Raw genomic sequence first — 19,816 nt, forward strand, 5'->3', positions numbered from 1 at the left:
CCTATACCAGGTACTCTTCCCCTCTTGCGCGCAGCCTGAGATGTCACAGTGGTTTGCCATAATTACTTTTGCTGATAGAGGTGAGAGAGGAAATTTGCATCAGATGATTCGCCCGGTGGTTGGGTATCCCCCACTCGCCATATGCAGCTTATAATGTCACCGTAATCTCTTAAGGTTAGCACTGGCAGCACCACTGTATATCTCCACAACTAGCTGAATCAGTGGTTTGAAAATAGGTTTGACATTGAGTTCGAGCGAACGCTAGAACACACATATGGTCACACACACACAAGCGCAAACGCACACAGGAACATAGAGAAAGCAGCTCGGACGAGAGATGTTGAGCATCTCCATTTAATTGTATTTCTTTTGTGGTACACTAAGACTTGGGACAAGATTGGCAAGGTCAGGTGGTGATTTCTTAATGCAGCATCCCACTCTTTAGAAACTCTTTCAGGGTGTAGAGATAAACATACAGAGTGAGTGCTCCTTACACCTTTGTTGCCAGAGGAGCTTTTCACCTTTTAGTATCTGCTGCCTACAACAAAACAACTTGGAACCAGGCTTATAATTTTTTGCCATTTATGGATGCATATTGCACAAAGAAAATTACATTTGACTTAAAATTGATACAAATGATTGTCAACAAAATGATTTAGAGAAATTTGACAAACTGACAGAAAAAATCAGCTTAAGCACCCATCACAGTAATTGAAAGATGGCTTATCTGATTTAGTTGCAAGCAGTTGCAATTAGTTTTGCTGTCTGCACCAAAAGAGAAAGGGGCCTCAGTTTGCTTTGGTTCGGGGCTGCTGGGTTCATCATCCAGTTTGACGAAAGTAGTGGAGGCACCTTTGTAGGTTATTGAAGGAAACGGTATGCCAATTACATAGCTGGTAAGTGCCAAAAATGTTGATACTGAACAAATCAGTATTTCATTTGTTTTTGCTAAAATATCTGATTTTGTAATACTTTAATTGCCACTGATTTCCTGAATCAATGTGATTCTGATTCACAAGATCCCAATTCAATTCTATATGTGATTAGATTAGATTAGATTCATTATCAATTTAGTTAGGAATATCTAAATTACAATATTGACTTTGCTTGGATATGAAAGTGATTTTGAGAGAACCAGTACTGTTAATTGAACAAGGAACCCTCCCTCGTGATGTTTACCTTTAGGATTGATCACCTGAATGCACCATAGAGTCCTTTTCCCTGTGCTGTGTGTGTGTGTGTGTGTGTGTGTGTGTGTGTGTGTGTGTGTGTGTGTGGAACGTCAGTAAATGAAACCAAAACACGGTAGAAACTCTTAATGGCTGTTTTGAAACAAACATTTGAAAGCCAGTGTGGCAGAAAGCCTTTACAGATTTACTCATTAAACTGAAAATCTAAATGCTTTTGGTGCTCGGCAGGTGTTAATTTCAGGCGCTGTAAGACAAATCTATAGGAAAAGGCAAAGCATATATACCTAGGTACTGGCAGCACTTGGTCAAGGTACAGAAAATATTATGGTCTTGGTGTAGTACACAACACAGCTATTAATGACATTTAACCTAAACCACAATCTTCCCCTAACCTTAACCAAAGTGCTTTAGTTGCCTAAACTGAACTACAAACAGGACTCAGGATGTGAACCCTGGACTCCAGTCAAAGTCCTGAGCTTTGTAGCTTCTCATCCTCCCTGACCATCTCCCTGAATGTGACTCTGGTGTGGTATATACATTTAGTGTTTACTCAAATTTGTCACCACAAGGGAACTGGGAAAACAATTCAGAATCCAACTACATAAACATAATTTACAGCAAACAGAGACTACTGTGTGACATCAAAATCCATCCATCCTCAACCACTTACCCAAGTCTGGGTCTCAGTGATCTGATAATACCACTTGTCAATCATGCCTAAGCTGCTCTGATACACTTATGAACACATGCTAAATTATTCAGCTAAAATAGATGCCCGTATTCATTTTGACCAGCCTATGATGTAAGTCCAATAACAATCCACCACTTCAATTCAAATCTGGCAACCATTCTTCTCAGTCAACCCCCTCCAGGTTCCTCTATAATCATCCATAGCACGGTGAGATGAGATGTGCTGGCTGATGGCTGATGAACAAAGAATAGTATAGCTCACGTGTGAGTAGTATAGCTCACAGGGATGCAGAGAAAACACAATGATCATGCCAAGATCACCCAGCAGTGCTTAGCATTGGAATTCCCTGGCTGTCTTGTTTAACAATGAAAATCTAGCATCTTGATATCTCACATGGGTAATATGTAACAGAAAATGTTAATAAAGACATGCCATCACCATGCTGGCTTTCATAATGGTAAACAAAAAAGTAGCAAGACAGGAACCATTATTGGCTGACTCAAAAGGCTCTCACCAGCATTTTATTGTAGACTCGAGTGATGGACGAGAACAAATGATAAAATATTTATTATTCAGCCTGACAATGAAATTCAATAGTAAATGAAGCAAAAAACACAAATGTGATGGTTTGGCTGATTTTTAAAGTGACAAATACACAGTTGTACAAGTGCACAGTGCACCAACACATTCAACCATCAAGAGAGGAAAGAAAGAAACCACTTAGAAACCTCAGAAGGCTGCAATTTAGATACGTCCTTGGACCCACTTAACATTTGTACACTGATGCTGCAGAGGTGTGCAGTTAAGAAAAACCTGCATCTCTGTGTCTTTGTGCCATCGCTTTCATTCCTCCCAATCTCCCACTCTGAGAGAACGTTTCTGCCTTCCACAGTCTCTAAATCCCACACCTCCCAGAGCATACGCGTCTGTTCATCACACTTTCTCCATTCTCTTCTTGTTTTTTGTTTCTGGGATTCTGGTGACATTTTCAAAGTGCCAGATCCTCGCCTTGAGACATTGTGCATGTGCCCACACCTCTCCGCCCCCGAAGCTACACATACACATACGCACACAAATAGAGAGCAGAAACACACACTCCTCGCCTGGAGCCAGGCCCCTCTGTGCTCGTCTACCTCAGAGAAGCTGGAGCTTGGCATAGAGAGGAGGCTCTGGTGGATTCTGTGCTCCGCCTGCCAATGCTGCTCTTTTGATCTGCAGCCAGCTGATGACAGATCTACATTAAGCTCATAGTCTTCTCTCTTTCGCTCTGCTTCTCCTCTCCTCCTCCCTGACACTGGGGCAAAATGTTACTGTAAGTCCACGAGCATTGGTGGGAATCGACATCCCGTGGGGTCGGCACTGCCAGTCTCCTCTCACACCAAAATGAGAGAAATATAGAATGCTGAGTGGGTTTCCAGCTAGCAGAAAAATGCCATGTGGGTGTGAGCCAAAGATAGTGCCATATCAACAATCCAGGGGAAGGCTTTACACATCTCTGATGTGCACCTCAAAGTTTTGAAGGAAAAATCCTTTCTTTAATATACATACTTGGAGATATTGTTAAATCTTATTCAGTGATGCAGAGATGTAATTACTTTTTTATTGTACCCACTTGCCTTAAACTTTAGTTGAGAAAAGGCGTTACTTTGCGAGGCAGCTGGATTTGCGAGTACTTTTGATCATGTGCCCTCTCGAATCCTTCCTGCCAGGCAAACACACCTATGCGTCCTCTGAGGAACTACTGGCAGCTATGGGTGCGACAATCAGCGAGAGAAGTGACTGTTCGTTTGAAAACAACAATGGCGCCTCCTCATGCTGCTAAAGCATCTGTTTTATCAGAACTAGAGAGCATATTCCATTGAAAGAAGAGCAAAGTATGGCACTGAGGGTTTTGTCGATGAAAAATGTGTTTTCGATCGGATTGGTTGAAGTTAGCCTGTGATAGACGATGACAGACAGATGTTTTGTCCAATCACCTGCCATGTATTGTTTGAAAATGCCTGCCCTTTTCCCAACAGTTTCTAACGGCGCCTTTCCCAGATGGTTCTGTGTAACAAACCGTCTGGCGTGTCAAGTTTGAAAAGGTGAAGTACGAAAGTAAAGCTGTGGTAGTGCTGTGATTTTCAGACACACAGGCCCTTGGTCCCCCGGTCTGAGTGACTGACACAAAAAAACAGATGCTGATGGTTAGACTGAAAGCACACAGTGTTTAATAAAACTCTTTTAGCTTTACTGTAACATATAATTACAGTCTTTAAGAGTGGATTTTCTTTTAACTGGAATAAAAAGGAATCTTTAGTTTTGGAGGCAGTTTTGGTGAGTCGTGATTAGGTCCATAGTCAGAGCTGCCAAACCACGGAGCATATTGTACTGTAAGCTAGGCATCCCCCCGGTACAGTTCAGAATTAATTAGTAAAATGAAAAGCTTAACAGACATGAAGGGGCTTCTGACGAGTCTTTGTTCTGTGACTGAATTTTTGGGGGAAAAAAACAACAAAAAACCGATGAACGCCTCGCCAATTCAGGATGCATAAAAAGCAAAGAGAGAACATAATTTCAGATGATGGAAACACGCTGTACTTAACGACCATCATTCAGAGATCCAGAGTACACCACTCTACAGTCAGCCCTGTCACCAGCATGAAATGTTGGCATTCAATGTTTCTGCAAACCACTGATAATTTCATATTTGTACCGTTCACATGTACCATATTGGCATTTCCATATGTCATATCATGTGCTATTTCATAGTACATGTTTATAACCTAACTCACATAAGAGGAGGAGGAGGGGATGGTGGAACTAAATTACGTGAGAAGGCTGCCAAGCCAGTGACTGCAGTTCAAAACTGCGTTCAACATTTGTAAGTGTGAAACGAGGACTGGGCAACATGGCTGGAAAGCCATGATGGTGAAGTTGACAGATTTCAATTAATAATTAATAATCATTTTTAAAAACCAGGCGAAAAAAGGCTGAATAAATTCCTCTTTATTTTGAGTTTAACAGTAGTCATATATTTGTCTGACGTAAAAAAAAAACCCCAAAAAAAGCAAAAAACTGCCATACCTTTTTTATTCACAATGTCCTCTTTGTCAGCACTGATTTATTTTTCTGTTAATGTCAGTCATATGACGATGGTTCAACCAAACCACACTCCTGTTAAATGATTGGCTGCTTGCGTGTTACTCTAAGGATATGATAGGCTGTTTAAATGAGCCACGAGGGGCATGGTTGGGATTTGTCTGTTAAATGATTGGCTGTTCATGTGTCACTCATATTTATCAATCTTTTTTCCTATTGCTATTGATGACGTGTCTATCGCCGGTACATTACTGTCGTTTCATTTTTTAACGAGACCTCAGGTTATCTCCTGCTGTCTTTGTGGGGACAAAAACGACCCTTAACAAGTGTTTTTATTGCCGAAACCTAACTAGACAATAAGCAAAGAATTGCTGCAACCTAAAATTGAAAATTGAAAAAATTTAACCTACAGATTAAGATTAAAGATTAAAGTTGCAACATAAATGAAATGTAAACTCATTGCCAACATTCTGGTGATTGGGTTGCTGCAAGGCAAAAAAATAAATACATTCGGGGCTGCTTTCAAGCTGCCACATAGCAAAGTGAGTATCTTCTGCTCTTAACCTCTACACTGACCGTCATTGTTTTTCTAGCTGAATAACTGTCGTCATCATCAACAGACGAGTTCACGAAGTTGCTCACAAAGTAGTCGTGCAGAAATTGTCATTTCTCAACTCCCTCAATGTTTGCATTATGATGCATTTATGCAACTGATAAGTGCTTGTAAAAAATTGTGCACTATAAGCAGAGAGCAATTAACATGGTATGCATGGCTAACAGCTGCTGATGAACAAGGAGTGACGGGCGGTGATGGAGCCTCAACATTAGAAAAAACACAGCCAGCTGTTATTTCTAAAGGGGATCATCTGCTTATTACTGCAATATCCAGCAGGAATAGCTCGCCATCGCATTACTTAGCATGGCAGGCGGCTGTAAGCGAGGTGCGACTTTGTGCTGATAGGTGAAAACACGGTCTTTTCTGTGTTTCGCCTGTGCTGTTTTCAATCATTTTTTTTTTTTTCCCGGAGATGGAGTGTATAATTTTGAAGAGGAGGGGAAAAACAGCGGATAGCATTTGGTTGCAGCTCGCTGTATTGTTTGTGTTTGTCTTTACAGAGCTGTCCTTTGATTTAGTGGGGCGATGCTTTTGTGTGGGCTATAAACTGGCAATCAGCCTGTCACATTACCATTCAAATGGTCACTGCAAAGCTCCGGTGAGGAGGTCATGGCATGTCTCAGTGGAGGAGAGAGCGCTATTATGTTACACTCTTAAAGATAATTTACTGTATTTTTTTGTGGGGCGAGACGCATACACTTTGTGATTTTAGCTGCATCTTTGTGTATAATCACGAAGCACCGAAGCACAGATGTAATGAAGCTTTCTTTTGCAACGATGCCTCGGTCTCCCCAGACACTAGAACAAAGAGGAAAGAGCCTATCAGGATACATGAGATGCAGTGAAAATGAGACAGAACCAATGTAAGAGTAAACATGAGTCAGAGTGCATGCGGGCCGGAGAGGGAGAGCGAACGATGGCAGCGCCACACTCGCCGTGAATATGTTCCTCAGACTAAACACACATTACTTTGCATTTAGTGGCTCTCAGGATCTGACATGTATTCTCACTGCATCTATGGTGAAAAATCGTACAAATGTCAGCTCGAATGAGTGCACGCCTCTCTTTCAAGCCTTCTAGTATTATGGTGCTTCACGAGTCGAAAGCCATTGGTAGTCAGTCAAAGTGAAGTGTTGTATCAAAATGACTAATTTGACTTCCATCAACTCTGGCTTTGTATCACACTCACTGTGGATTAAGAAGTGAATTGTTTCATGTGTCTGATTTGGCAAATTCGGGTCACTTTGACCAAAACTCTTGCTTCTCTCAGCTGAGCTCCCGTCTATTTTCTCGCCTGCAGGAATCATTTGCACTCCTACTCCCAGTTTCAGGGATCTGTTTTTCGCTGCCTTTTTTCAGTGACAAGCATGTCTTAATTTCCTGCTCTCAAACAGTAGCCAGCCCCGACTGCGATGTTCCTTCAAACCCAGCTCCTCCAGGCGTCCCTGATTTGAAATCTAAGCACACAGCTTTGCTCCGAGCCATGCTGTCCTGTAGAAGAAACAGCTGTTTGCATGAATCTTTAATGTACGCCCACATTGGCATGCCATTGAAGCAGATGAGAATGTGGAGGATCACCTCGATCCCTGATTTAAGCTGTTTCAAGTCCCAGCCGTTTCTGAATGTCAAACGTCTCATTCACTGGAGAGCGCCACTTAAAAATGTTATAGGTTAGAAAAAAAACGAAAACAGCTACAGCAGTTTAGCCAAGTTGAAACGCTGAGTTCTTTCATCGGTGTGGAATGTACGGCGGCCTAAAAACTAGTAGAACCGTAGAAACACAGAGAAGGCATTGCACAACCTTTGTTTAGTGTGGGAAAGGGTAAACATGGTTGAAATTAATACCACAATTAGGATTAGTAACAATATTATTGCAATATTGCTCTGTGCAGTATCGCCATTATTTAAATATAATGTGATTAAAATGCAATCTCCTAAAGGACTGGCAACAGTCTCATCTGCTCCCTTTAATTAGAGAAAAATACTTGAAGGTAATTAAAATACCAAAATTAGCACTCGGCTATAGATACGGAGGAATCAAACAGACTAAGACCGGCAATAGGCGTGGTTACAGCCGGAAGGGTATGTGTACACAACCAAGCCTGACTCAGGCTAGAAAGAAATGTATGCAAAATCACATATGAAACTACAAAGGCACTCAGTAGAGCGCATACCTCCGCCAAGGCCCAACAGTTGCCTTTAATGCAATCAAGACTAATCCTAAATCAAACGCTAACTAATATTACTAACTGCTTAACCATAATTTAAGCTCACCAGCTCTTTACCAGCCAACCAGAGTCACAAACCATTACACAGAATCAACTGGTTGTTTGAGAGAAAATTCTTCACACAAATATTTTGATGATCAATTAATCATCTAAGTTATGCTTTTGAAGCAAAAATGACAACGATTCCCTGTTTTTGAAGCTTCTCAAATGTGAATATTTTTTTCTTCCAAGAAAATGGATGTAAGATCGTTGATTCTGTTGGTCACACAATACAAGCAAGCAATTCCAGTTATTTTCGACCTGTGAAATTGCAGTTTTTCAGAATTTATTGACACTTTATAGACCAGACAATTAATTGTTTAGCAGATTAATTGATAATGAAGAAAACTGGTTGGTTGCAGCCCTACACGTATCTGTAAAATGTTGTTTGATCAATGTTGTGTTTGCCACTTGTTGCAACTACAGCAGAATTCACTTTTTGATGGTTGTGTTTAAAGATAAGTTCACCACAAAAATGAAAATTCAGTCATTATCTTCTCACCTCCTAAATACACCTGAATTTTATTCATCAAGATCCATGCATTATTCCTGGAGAAATTAACCGAAAGTCAAAAAAACGCTCACATTGGCATGCCACTGAAGCAGGGGAGAATGTGGAGGATCAACTCGATCCCTGATTTAAGCTGTTTCATGTTCCAGCCAGTTTCTGAATGTCAAACGTCTCATTTATTGGACTGCACCACTTAAAAATGTTATAAGTTAGAAAACCGAAAACAGCTACAGCAGTTTAGCCACGCCTATTTCACAATGTCAAAGAGAGCACATGGATCTGTCAGTTTATCTGGATCTGCTCTAAAAGTTAATGGAGTCTATTCTGGACCAAACCCATCCTCCATTCAAGTTTCGTGGAAATCCGCTCAGTAGTTTTTGTGTAATCCTGCTGACAAACCAACCAACCAACCAACAAACTGACAAACAAATGGACTCTAGTGAAAACATAACCTCCTTGGCGGAGGTAATAATCAAACTAATATTCTTATAATACTAATATTCCAATATTCTTTCAACTTTAACAAAAAAACTTTAAATGTGTAACAAAAGACTTAAACGACAGATTCTCTTAGTTTAAAACTAAAAACTGGCCTGGAACAATAAACAATGACCATATCATCACAATATTTGACTCCATTTAAAGACGTTACAGGAAAATATAGAATCAATGCTAAAAATAATAATTTATTCAGTTTCCTCCAGACTTAATTGGCAAACGTGTCATTATCTATCACTTCTTGCTTCTACCCACAAACAAAAGTTGAAATGTGATAATGATGAGTTTATAATTACAACAACAGAAGGCCGGATACAGGTGCAGAGCCACCCTCTAATACTGAGGTGATGAATTGTCATCGTTGGCAAAGCAATAATCAGAGAGGCTGGCTGGCAAGTTAAACGCTTCAACATATTTTTAAAAAAAGAGTCAGACGCACACTGACACACACAGCCCACACACACTCTGCTGTTGTTTTGTCAGTGTGTTTTGTAGTCTTAATTTAGAAGGAAATTTAGAGGCCCCTCTGGGTTTTTGCGTCTCACCTAAAGAGCAACCATTTTCTTCTCACCTTGTTCCCACACTGTTAGATTTGTCTGCAACAAGCACTTTGGTGAAATAAGCTAAAAAGTAAACACAATAAGCTGGATATTCTGTCCCACGCTGAAGAGCAACGCGGCTGTCAATATGGCTGCGGGTTTACAATTGTTGCTTGGCGACTGCTGTCTGTATCACACAAGTGTGAAAAGCAATAACACCACCAAAGTGCAACTGTTGGCGGTCAATATTTTCTCTCCCTGATAAACCCTCTGGGCAGGAGCGTTCCTTCGTCTAGCCAACACAAACACAGCTTTGCAGTTTCAATCTGTCACAGTGTGTGAATATCGAGCCAGAAAGAAAAAAAATAAATAAAAAAATATAAACCCTTGTCTTGCCACTCTGCATTCTCAGTTTCACAGAGGAATCATCCAAATATGAAGTTTTGGGATTGCCTGAGATGAAGTCACACTCGTCGTCAGTGTCAGCAGGGCTAAGAACAACTCCCTGCTAAAAGCAAATGACTCTTCATGGCTGCTGCGCTGCGACTCTGATTCGCTTAACCTTTCCTAATGTCTAAGCGTTTTATGGAAAAACAATCTGAGGCAGCTGCTGTGAACTAGACATAAAAGTATAATATATTACGAAACACATTCCTCTAATGCAAAAACACAAAGAGAGGGGAAAAGATTACCTCGTAAAAGTCAGATGTGTTTGCTGGAGAGAGTCTGCAGGTTGACCTGGACGGGATACATGAACACGTCTGCCTCAGCTGTATCTGGTAAACAAAGAGACCCAACACGCCAAGGTTATTCCACAGCTGTGAGGCATTTCCACTGATGATCACACATCATTTACACCATCTAACCGTGTGCAAACATCAATGTATCGAACTGTGAGCGATCCCCTCAGCTCAAATTGATGCAAATGCAAGCGTGCGTGGGAAACATGAGATTTGCGAAGTTTGCACGCACGCTGTGCTAAGTTATAGCACCCATACACACCCACGGATTGGCACATTCACACAAACACACAGTCAACAAGCCTCCAATTCCCAGAGCAGCTGTAGACTCAGCAGACTCTGCTACCCGGTGGCTTACTTTTGAAGATGAATATCCAGAGCCCCCTAAGGAAAACAGCACTTTGCCAGGGACGTCCAGGAACGTTAACTGTCGCCGTCTCTCTCCACGCTCAGACACTGACGGCTGTGATGGGGAAGGCGCGGTGCTCCCACACTGAGGCAGGGTAATTGGCTAGAGATGATGGGCCATAAACATACATCACAGGGGCGGTGAAGCGCCAAGCAGACAGCTAACTAAGGCTCTCATTCTACTGCGTGGCTCTTGTTTGTCGTACGCACACGCATGCGGCCACCTACACACACACACACAGACACACACACAGCTCATTGTCTCCTCTTCTCTGGATATTCACGCTCTTTGAACACATGGGCTGGCCCGTCATTATTACAATAGAGAGAGAAAAGCCCCGGCACCTTCATTCAATCTGTCACCATAAAGCCACGACGGCACACGCTGCACGGACCTTTTCACCATTTCCTTGGCATCATGACCGTAACCCAGAGGATGCTCTCTCTCGCCATTATCATCCACTGATATATAATAGGCAGTGGCCATTTAAAATGCATCATCACCATAACAGATAGGATGCCCTCTCTCTCACCATTACTACCAGCACACAGTGGTGGATAATAGGCTATCCATTCCTGCAGTGCTATCGCCACGGTGCAGACTTTCCTTCCATTACCATAACACTTCTGTCATAATAAGCAGGGAGAGCCTTCCAGTCATGACCACAGCTCTCAGAGAGGAGGTCAGTCGTGTCAGACTGTTTGCTCACATGCTGGTAATTGGGAGAAATAAGGCTGGACGGGGAAATAGCACTGGAGCTACACTTTCTTTTCAGTGGTTTGCTGTGCAAGGCAAAGCATATTGCTATGATCCAGCGGTGCCACTGAGCCGTTCGACGTGTTTAAAAAAGCAAGGAAATAATAAGAGATATGTGGAAGAGTGCAAGTTAATTTTGGCTCACACAGTTGCAGCTGTTTGCAGCATCTCGTGATGCTCTATCATAATGGATATTTCCTCAGATACAGCACGGCCTAGTCTGCGTTCTCTAATACCATGACATGAGATGAGGATTTCATCAATAAACTCCACTTCATTCATCTAATCCGCTTTCTTTTTCTGGGTTTTCCAGATTTAGTTCGACAGGTCCTGCATGACCGCTTTTTTTTTTTTTTTTTTTCGAGACAAGCGCCAACCTAAAGACCCCTTCACTCTCTCAACAGACTGGAACTTCAAGGGGATGAGTAAAACCGATGGCGGGGAGAGGGAGGGACAAGGGGGGTCCAGGCAATGCGCTCATTATTCAGGAAGACACTCGAGGCCACAGGAAATAGCACACTTCATTTTTCTTGTCAAACTCCGGCTGGCTTAATGGCGTGCTCACAGCAAGTGGTGAGACAAAGGGATGGCGCGGCCGGGCCAAGATGTGGAAGGAGTGCCGATCAAGATGGAGGCCGTCATCACAGCGGCAGCTACCCTACATCCTCCTCAAAAGTAGACCACCTGGGCTGCCTGAGCGGCTGAACGTGCTGCAGTGGCAAATAAATATGTCTCATCTTTCAGAGAGCAAGTATACTAGGGCTAGCTCTTAAAGAGGAAAATGAAATATGGTCTCAATTATACTCTAACTGTAGTGAGGCGCAGATGTTCCTATTGTTCCTCCCATTCTGCATCCTCCTAAACCTTCCCTCATCATTGCCTTCATTACAGGTGCCATCGATATGGCAGACAGCCGCCAGAAAACCTGGATGTATCCACAACTCATCATCCAAACACCAATTAATCATCCAGCCAGCAATTACACACCTTCCACCACACCTTTCATTGATTTCAAACCCAGTGACGCTTTTTCTATTTCATTCGCACAGCAGAAGCTCCTGTGACCGAGGCTATTGTGAGCTGCGGGCCATGCAAAGCAATCTCCTCCTGCTCTATATATCCGCTGGACTGGAACTGTGTTTTGATCAGAGAGATGATGGGGCAGGTGTTTTGGTACAGCTTCATGTCAGCGAGAAGCCTCATTCGTTGCATTGCAATCTCCAGGCATGGCAGCGGGCTGTGGTGTCAGACAGCCTCTTTTGTTCGACTCCTAATTGGGGTAATTTATTGTCCTAACAGGCAGAGCAGCTGTGGCTTTACAGCGTAGAACCAATTAAATCCAGATGCTGGAATGAAAAGATAGGGCTGAGCGTGACTTGGGGACCAATCACTAATATTAACTCAGATCTCTGCGAGATGAATATGACAAGCTGCGACGAGAGATTCATCTCACCCCATCGCTATCCCACTGATATTGAAAATACGCAATTTTGATGAGGATTCATGAAAACAGTCACCAGCAGATCTTAGGCAGACGTTATGCATAATTTCTAATAATGGATGCAATTATCTGCCAGATTAAACATTGAAACAAAAATCTGTGGGGACACCTGACAGCCTGGCGCAAGAACTGTGACTGCAATTCAATCCACAATTAAGCTGCTGGACTCTTGTTCTAGTTTCAGCGCTGTTAAAGAAGTTTTCCACCCACAAAATAGCTTTGACAGAGGATCAGGTGAATATGAGCGGAAGATCTGGGGAATATAGGGAGCAACGGAAAGAAATCAGGTCGCTGTGAAGATTTCTCCAGGGCAGGGCTAACCCCGCCATACTGTGCTTGGCCCGCCTGCCTCTTCAGTCCGGGCTCTTTAGACGAAGAGCCCCGGGGACAGACACAAATGTGAGTAACACAGAGGATGGAGGCAGCACGAGGACACCACCCTCGGAGCTGAGAAACGCAGATACACAGCGACTCCTTCGGCTTAAAATTCAGAGGGAAAAGAGAGAGAGTAATGAGACAATCCTGGCGAGCTTGTCCCTTTTTTGTCCATTTGTCTTCTCCGTGAAGTTTTAATGAAGTGTTTGTCGGCTTTGCCTCTATTTACTCTGAATGGAAGGTGTTTGTTGATGTAATGTGCACAGCTTACGACAAGTTAAACATCTTAATGACTTATATATTGTTGTATTTTTTTTCTCAAACCACGACGTGTTGCTCTGAATCTACTGAGTCTTTTTATTTTAATTCAGCAAGTGCTGTTAATGTGCAGCAACTGAAGGCGTAGCAGGGAATACTAAAGAGCACAGTTTGATACGATTGCTGTTGCTTTAAGTCAGAAATGAGCAGAATACACTACATCTGTATTAAAAATCTGTACAAGCCTAAAAACTGTCTGAGACAAAACTTGAAGATATTTACTTGAGTGACAAAACGCCATCTGCTTGTTCACTTGTAATTAATACAACTTTTGATTGTTAAATTAACCTTAGTTCATCCAGAAAGTTAAAATCAGGGATCATCCAATCAGCCTCATACTGATGGAAAGTCAGGTGAAGTTTTGTAGTCCACAAAACATTTCTGGAGCTTCAGAGCAAAGAAGTATCGTCTTAAACAACTGAGGAAGGGGACTTTTTTAAGACGTTAAAAAGAACGGGAAAAAAAGAGGAGTCAAAAATAGTTCCATACAGCTTGTTCAGTATAATTCATGTCTCCAGAAGCCCAAAGATCCTAAATTAATTTGAAAATGTACTTCCTTTTTTTAAATCCAAAATCTCCACCATAGCTGCTAAGCTAAAAGCGTTAGCTCTCACTCCGTCTGAAGCATGCACACAACCTCAAACCAACCTCGAGGGCTTAAATATTGTGTATTTTCAAATCAATCAAGTGTTGTCCGGTTATTACAGTTTAAAACAAGTCCCCATCTACTTTAGTTGTTTAGGAGAATCCTGCAATTCCTCTTGACTGTGAAACACCAGATATGTTTTGTGAATGACAAAACTTCATATGACTTTAGATAATGACTACATTTAAGTTTTTTGGTGAATCCTTTAAGCATGAGTCAATCTGTAGCCGATTTAAGAAAGATAATGCTCACAGTTCTGCATGCATGAGGTAAAGTAGAAAATCTTTAGCTTGCTGAATATTAGGCTCCAAAGTGAACCAGCATTGAGCAGCAGACTTTTAATTTAGTTTTTAATCATTCGAAAAACACTGATAATATTCACATTCATTAAAGTATTCTATTATGACACTACTTATGACACAACCCAGAAATGTTAAGCTTGCCAACAGTGAGCAAAAAATATGTTGTGATTGGGGAAAATTACATTCATTAAATATCACTTGTGGAATAATCCATGTAACATGTCAAATATTTGCGGATAATTCATATTTGTATTGTTTAATTTGAACTGCATAACTTTCATTATAGTATCCAGTATGAACCAACAGCTAATAAAAAATATAACTTATGTAAGTTACAATTTTGCTTCTAACAACTTTAACCTGTTGTGTACCTGTTGTGTTTAAGTAAACATTGAACCAAAGAAGACGGACCACAGAGAATTTTTTCATTATCAAATAGACTAAGCCATGCTCACAATTAGGTAGCCAAATCTTATTTTGCAGATCAACAAAAACCTGACATGACATTAAAAACAGAATCAATTATTTCAATTCACATTGCAAATGTCCCTTTCTGATTGATTCAAATGCAGGATTTAATTAACTTACGCACCCAGCTGATCAGTGTATAAAGCAAAGTGATAAAAAATATCATTGCAGCGACAATTAGTCTTTTACAATTTTAGTCCAGTCCATCAAATCAGGTTACTACTATACAACTATTCAAGAAAGTGCAATGCTGAATATACTCACATTACGTTGCACTAGTCTCTCGACACACAATCTTTACACAGTATATTGAGGAGGTGAAGAAAGGTTGTGTGACAGTTTGACATGACAGCAGTAGGATCGTATTCACGCTTGGCACCAGTCAACACCTTGCTTGAATGATTCCTCCTCTTGAGATGAAAGATGGAAAGAGTTGGACTTGTACATCACTTTAGTTTCTTCCTCAATTAGAGTTCACTCTCTGCACGGAGCTCTTTTAAATCCCGTTACTTTCCTCATCGTACAACTGACTTCAAACCCTGAAGACAATCTAAAATACCTGTTTGCTGTAGCCTTGACAACAGTCGCTCTGCTCCGTCTTTGCCGTAACCTCTCTTTCCCCCCCACTCACTCTCTCAAGAAGGAGTCGAGCTCTGTTTGAGAGCGAGGAGCCGTAAGCGGTCCGGTTGGATGGCAAGAAACCTCTGTGCTTTATGAGGATAAAGAGCTCTGACCCAATTAGCTGTCTTTGTTAAATAAAACTCCACTAGCCCTCATTTAAACCACCACACCCCCCCCTCCTGCCCCTCCCCCGCTGCTTGTGTTTTTACAGTACAAAGTGATTACAGATTTAATTAGCTGAGGACCTTGCTTCAGGGAGACTCCTAAATCCATATTGATATTTCTGCAGAGTTTGGCGATAGAGGCCTCAGCTCTGTGATGGCGACTTACACGGGAGGCTGCAGAAAAAAATATAATGAAAAGATGATTTGCAACTTTTACCCGCTCCTGTTTATTTTTTCCCCTGGGGCTAATCATTTCGTTGCAGGATGAAGCTGAGAATTATGCAGAGAGCAAGAAGCTGATCAATGCTGTCTCACTGCTACAGCCTTGGATGTAAACAGGCCCGCTGTCAGGACAGCAGCTTTTCTGGTTCTGACATGCAAGGATGTTATACTAAGCTGCTGATATTTATTAATCCCATATTTATTTTTTAAAAACTGGCCCACATGAAAGGAATGGAGCTGAAGTGAAATTGTCCTATCCCACCTTCTCTATATACCTACAACAATGCAGGCAAGTAGGTTTGGGTATAGTGCCATTCGCATTTGGACCAATACCAATACTGGTACATGGAATTCCATACCTTTACTCTCTGTGTAATAACAAAAATGCCCTTCCTGGGAAAAATAAGTCACCAAATACAACGAGCATTGAGTCAAGCTGTTTTAGGACCTGTCAGCAGCTGGAGTAATTAATTGGACTAAAATGTAGAAACTGAATATCAGCACAGAAAATTGTAATCCAACGAAGAAAAGGGAACACCAACACTTTTGTTATCTTGTTGTTGTCACTACAGCAGTGCTTGCTACAGTAATATTTCCCAGTATGCATTTCACTCATCAGTTTCATACCAAGGTTTTGTCAGTATTCCACATACAGAAGTAATTTGGTCATTATGCTAAAAAGAACTAATTTCAGTACCCAACCCTACTGGCAAGGACCTCGATTAAGTTAGGCACATGTGGTTAGAGTTAGGCAACTAAAACGCATATGGCTATAGGTAATAGAACCGCACATGCCCTGTCCACAGAAGACAATCATTCAATAACGACATATTTGCTCTGGATGGGCTGATATTGCTGTATGTTAAGTAAATGCCATGGGAATAACCTTGCAAACTGTTCCTCTTAAGATAAGAAATTACTTTTTATGATGTACAATGAATTTCTGGACTCAATTTGGTTCATGATTGTCCTTTTCCTGTCTCCAGGGGTACTAGAGTCCAAGTTTAGATGACTAAAACTAAGTTGCAATGCAGTTTGAAAGCAAGAAATTGTTCCAAAAAGTGTTGTGTTTTAGTGTCAAGGAAGGTTCTTAGAATTCTTACTGGAGCGACCACTATGCACCATGGGAGTAGAAGAAGAAGCAGAAGATAGGGATAGGGTTAGGGCAATTGTAATACACAATGCAGTCACAAGGAACGAGGTGTTCTTAATAAGCAGTCTAACTCTTGTTTTTTTCCACTACAACACTCCCCTTGTTGTTGCTATTATCTTATTAAGATTCATAACATTTTCTTTAACATGAAATCCTGCTGGGTACATTAGGTCCAGCTGAGTTCTCTGAGGGATGCACAGAGGCTTCCCGGGAAACATAGGAAGTCACGTATAGCGCCCGAGCTTGAAGAGAGTGTTCCAATTATAAGAAGACGAGAAGGATATTAAAGAGCGTACCGTAAAGTGCCAGTTTTAGCATGAAAGCCTTCGACAGAACGGTGCTGAAAGCTCAAATTAAAGCTTTTCAGCCGACATATTTCAGATGATATGCCTTTCTTTCATCCATTTCTTTTTTTAGCATCCCATTCTCTTAGGTATGAACATGTAAAAGCAGTGTGCTGTGGGTTTCTTTTCATCACGACTGTACTGAGCATACAGTGTGCTGCTGAACGGCAAACTGGGGGAGCTGTGAGGTAACGTGCCGGAGCCGGGGAGGAAATGAAAATGAGGGTGGAGAGTATGGAGGTGTCAGAGCGGCTCGTCAAACTCCCTGCACGTACAATGAATATTTCACTACTGACACACAGCAGCTTCTCGGCTGCACCCCTGGAGAGAGACAAAGAAAAAGAAACAGAGACAGATAGATTCTGTAGATAGATAGATAGATAGATAGATAGATAGATAGATAGACAGACAGACAGACAGACAGACAGACAGACCCCCCCCACCCCCTTCACCCCACATGTATACCTGTCTCAGGCTTCATCTCGCAGCCCTGAATTTCACGAGGCAGAGCTGACAGGAAGAACTCTCCACAGCTGACAGCGTTGCCTTTCAGGGGCTGTCTGAGAGCTCACCCACATCACACCAGCAGGTAACGCCCAGGACAGAACAAAACATACACAACAGAATGCTTTCAAACATGCACGCGTGAAGAAAATGCGATGCAAGAATTGTGCACAAAGTAAGGAAACTGCCATTTAGTGTAAGGGAAGAAATTGGGTAAGGGAATGGAAAACAAACAGACTCTACAGCCATCGCGGCCTGCAGCTGCACTGAAGCACAGCGGTGCTTTGAGTTAAAAGCTAATGTCAGCACTCTCAGAGTGACAACATGCTGATGATTAGCAGGTATGTTTGCTGAGATCACCACCTTTTCTTAGCATGCTTACATTTGCTATACAGGCCATTTGAAAAGTGTAGCTGAGGTTGACGGGAGATATTTTGCAGGTATTTTGTCAAAAAGAAAGTATTGGAGAAAATTGAAATTTTGTGACTAGATGAAAAGTCAAGAAATGATTAATTTGACCAATTCAAATGAATTTACCCTGAGGTGAAGATGGATTGGGGAAAAAATAAATCATTGATCAGTGATTCTTTTGACAGATATTACTATCACTATTTTCATTTTCACTGAAAAAAACTTTCAAAATCATGATGATGTGACATTTCTGTGGGTCTGAGCCAAAGAAAAAACATGTTTTCTTACATCTGGAGAACAAGGTTTGTAGACCAGGGCAACTTTGACTCTGGCCGTATTGCGATTTTAATCATATTTTGACAAACTGCGCAGCCCTAACGTGAATGTCCCAAATTTCACAGCAACCCATCCAATCGTTAGGAAATTTTACCCAGACCACAAATTCATTCTCATGGTTGTGCAAGACAAAAAGTCTGGTGATCATCAAATTCAGCAAGATTATATTTTGATCCAGAGGTCAGAGGTCACCATAGTGATGAGTCGAATGGCCTTGATACTATTGAGCATCGAAAAATATCTTGTCATTCGGGACCAAATTTCAATACCTAAGGAGTTAATCTCATCAGTGTCAGTGAGCCAGTAAGCATGCAGCATGCTTGCTGTGCAAAGATCTAATAGTGCTTATGACTGTCTGTCTCGAGGCATGCAGGAAAAACACCAGATTATGCCCAGAGACGGGGCTCACCACGTGAATGTGTAATGTAATCTATTGATATAATGGATTTCATAAAATTGGTATAGAAAACATATTAATCAGGAACTGGTATCAAAGTCAAGGTATCGCTATCTGTATCAGAATCTTTTTAACAATACCCAGCCCTAGTTTTTACTCTGGGCATCATGGATATCTGAGCATGTTTCATGGTAATCCATCCAAACTTGTTGAGATATTTCACTGAAAACTAAAAGTGTCCACCTCATAGTGGTGCCGGAGGAAAAGTCAGGGGATCATCAATATCAGTCAGCTTAATCCCTTTGAGGAGCATGAATGTTTGTACCAAATTTCATGGCAAAACATTCAATTGTAGTTGAGCTATTTAAGTCTGTGGACGAACAGACCAACAGACCAACATCCCTTGAGCCACACCATTAGTCATCACCTATTCTTTGGTTTCTCCGGAAGGCTTTGTAGACGCCTGCCAAACGCTTGGTTAAATGCCAATGCTGCTGGTAGAGTAGACAAAGTCATCCATCCCCCAGAAAACACATTTGACTGGTAGCTGGCGTTGATTTTCTGTTCAGCTAAGACAAACACACAATGTACAATGGTCCCAGTCACAACCTGCCTCTGTTCAGTGAAAGCCCCAACATATATACACAAATTCATGCTGAGATAATCATAGTCCAGTAATCGGATAGCTTCCTCTGCGGGGAGATGAAAATTCAAAGCAAGTACTTCACCTCTTCAAATGTTTTGCCTATTCAAGTA

At 41.5% G+C, this 19,816-nt stretch overlaps 1 protein-coding gene across 1 annotated transcript in view; it reads right to left on the reverse strand.

The window, feature by feature from the left end:
• The window catches only part of mgat4c (mgat4 family member C), a 57,635-nt gene extending 38,069 nt beyond the window's left edge, over positions 1 to 19,566 (reverse strand). The window contains exon 1 of the mRNA XM_073472654.1: positions 19,488 to 19,566. The gene's annotated coding sequence lies outside the window, so the exon portion shown is untranslated. The remainder of the gene's footprint in view (positions 1 to 19,487) is intronic.
• Positions 19,567 to 19,816: the final 250 nt, after the last annotated feature.

Source organism: Pagrus major, chromosome 8 (genome assembly GCF_040436345.1).
Source record: "Pagrus major chromosome 8, Pma_NU_1.0".
In the NCBI taxonomy this organism is placed as follows: Eukaryota; Metazoa; Chordata; class Actinopteri; order Spariformes; family Sparidae; genus Pagrus; species Pagrus major.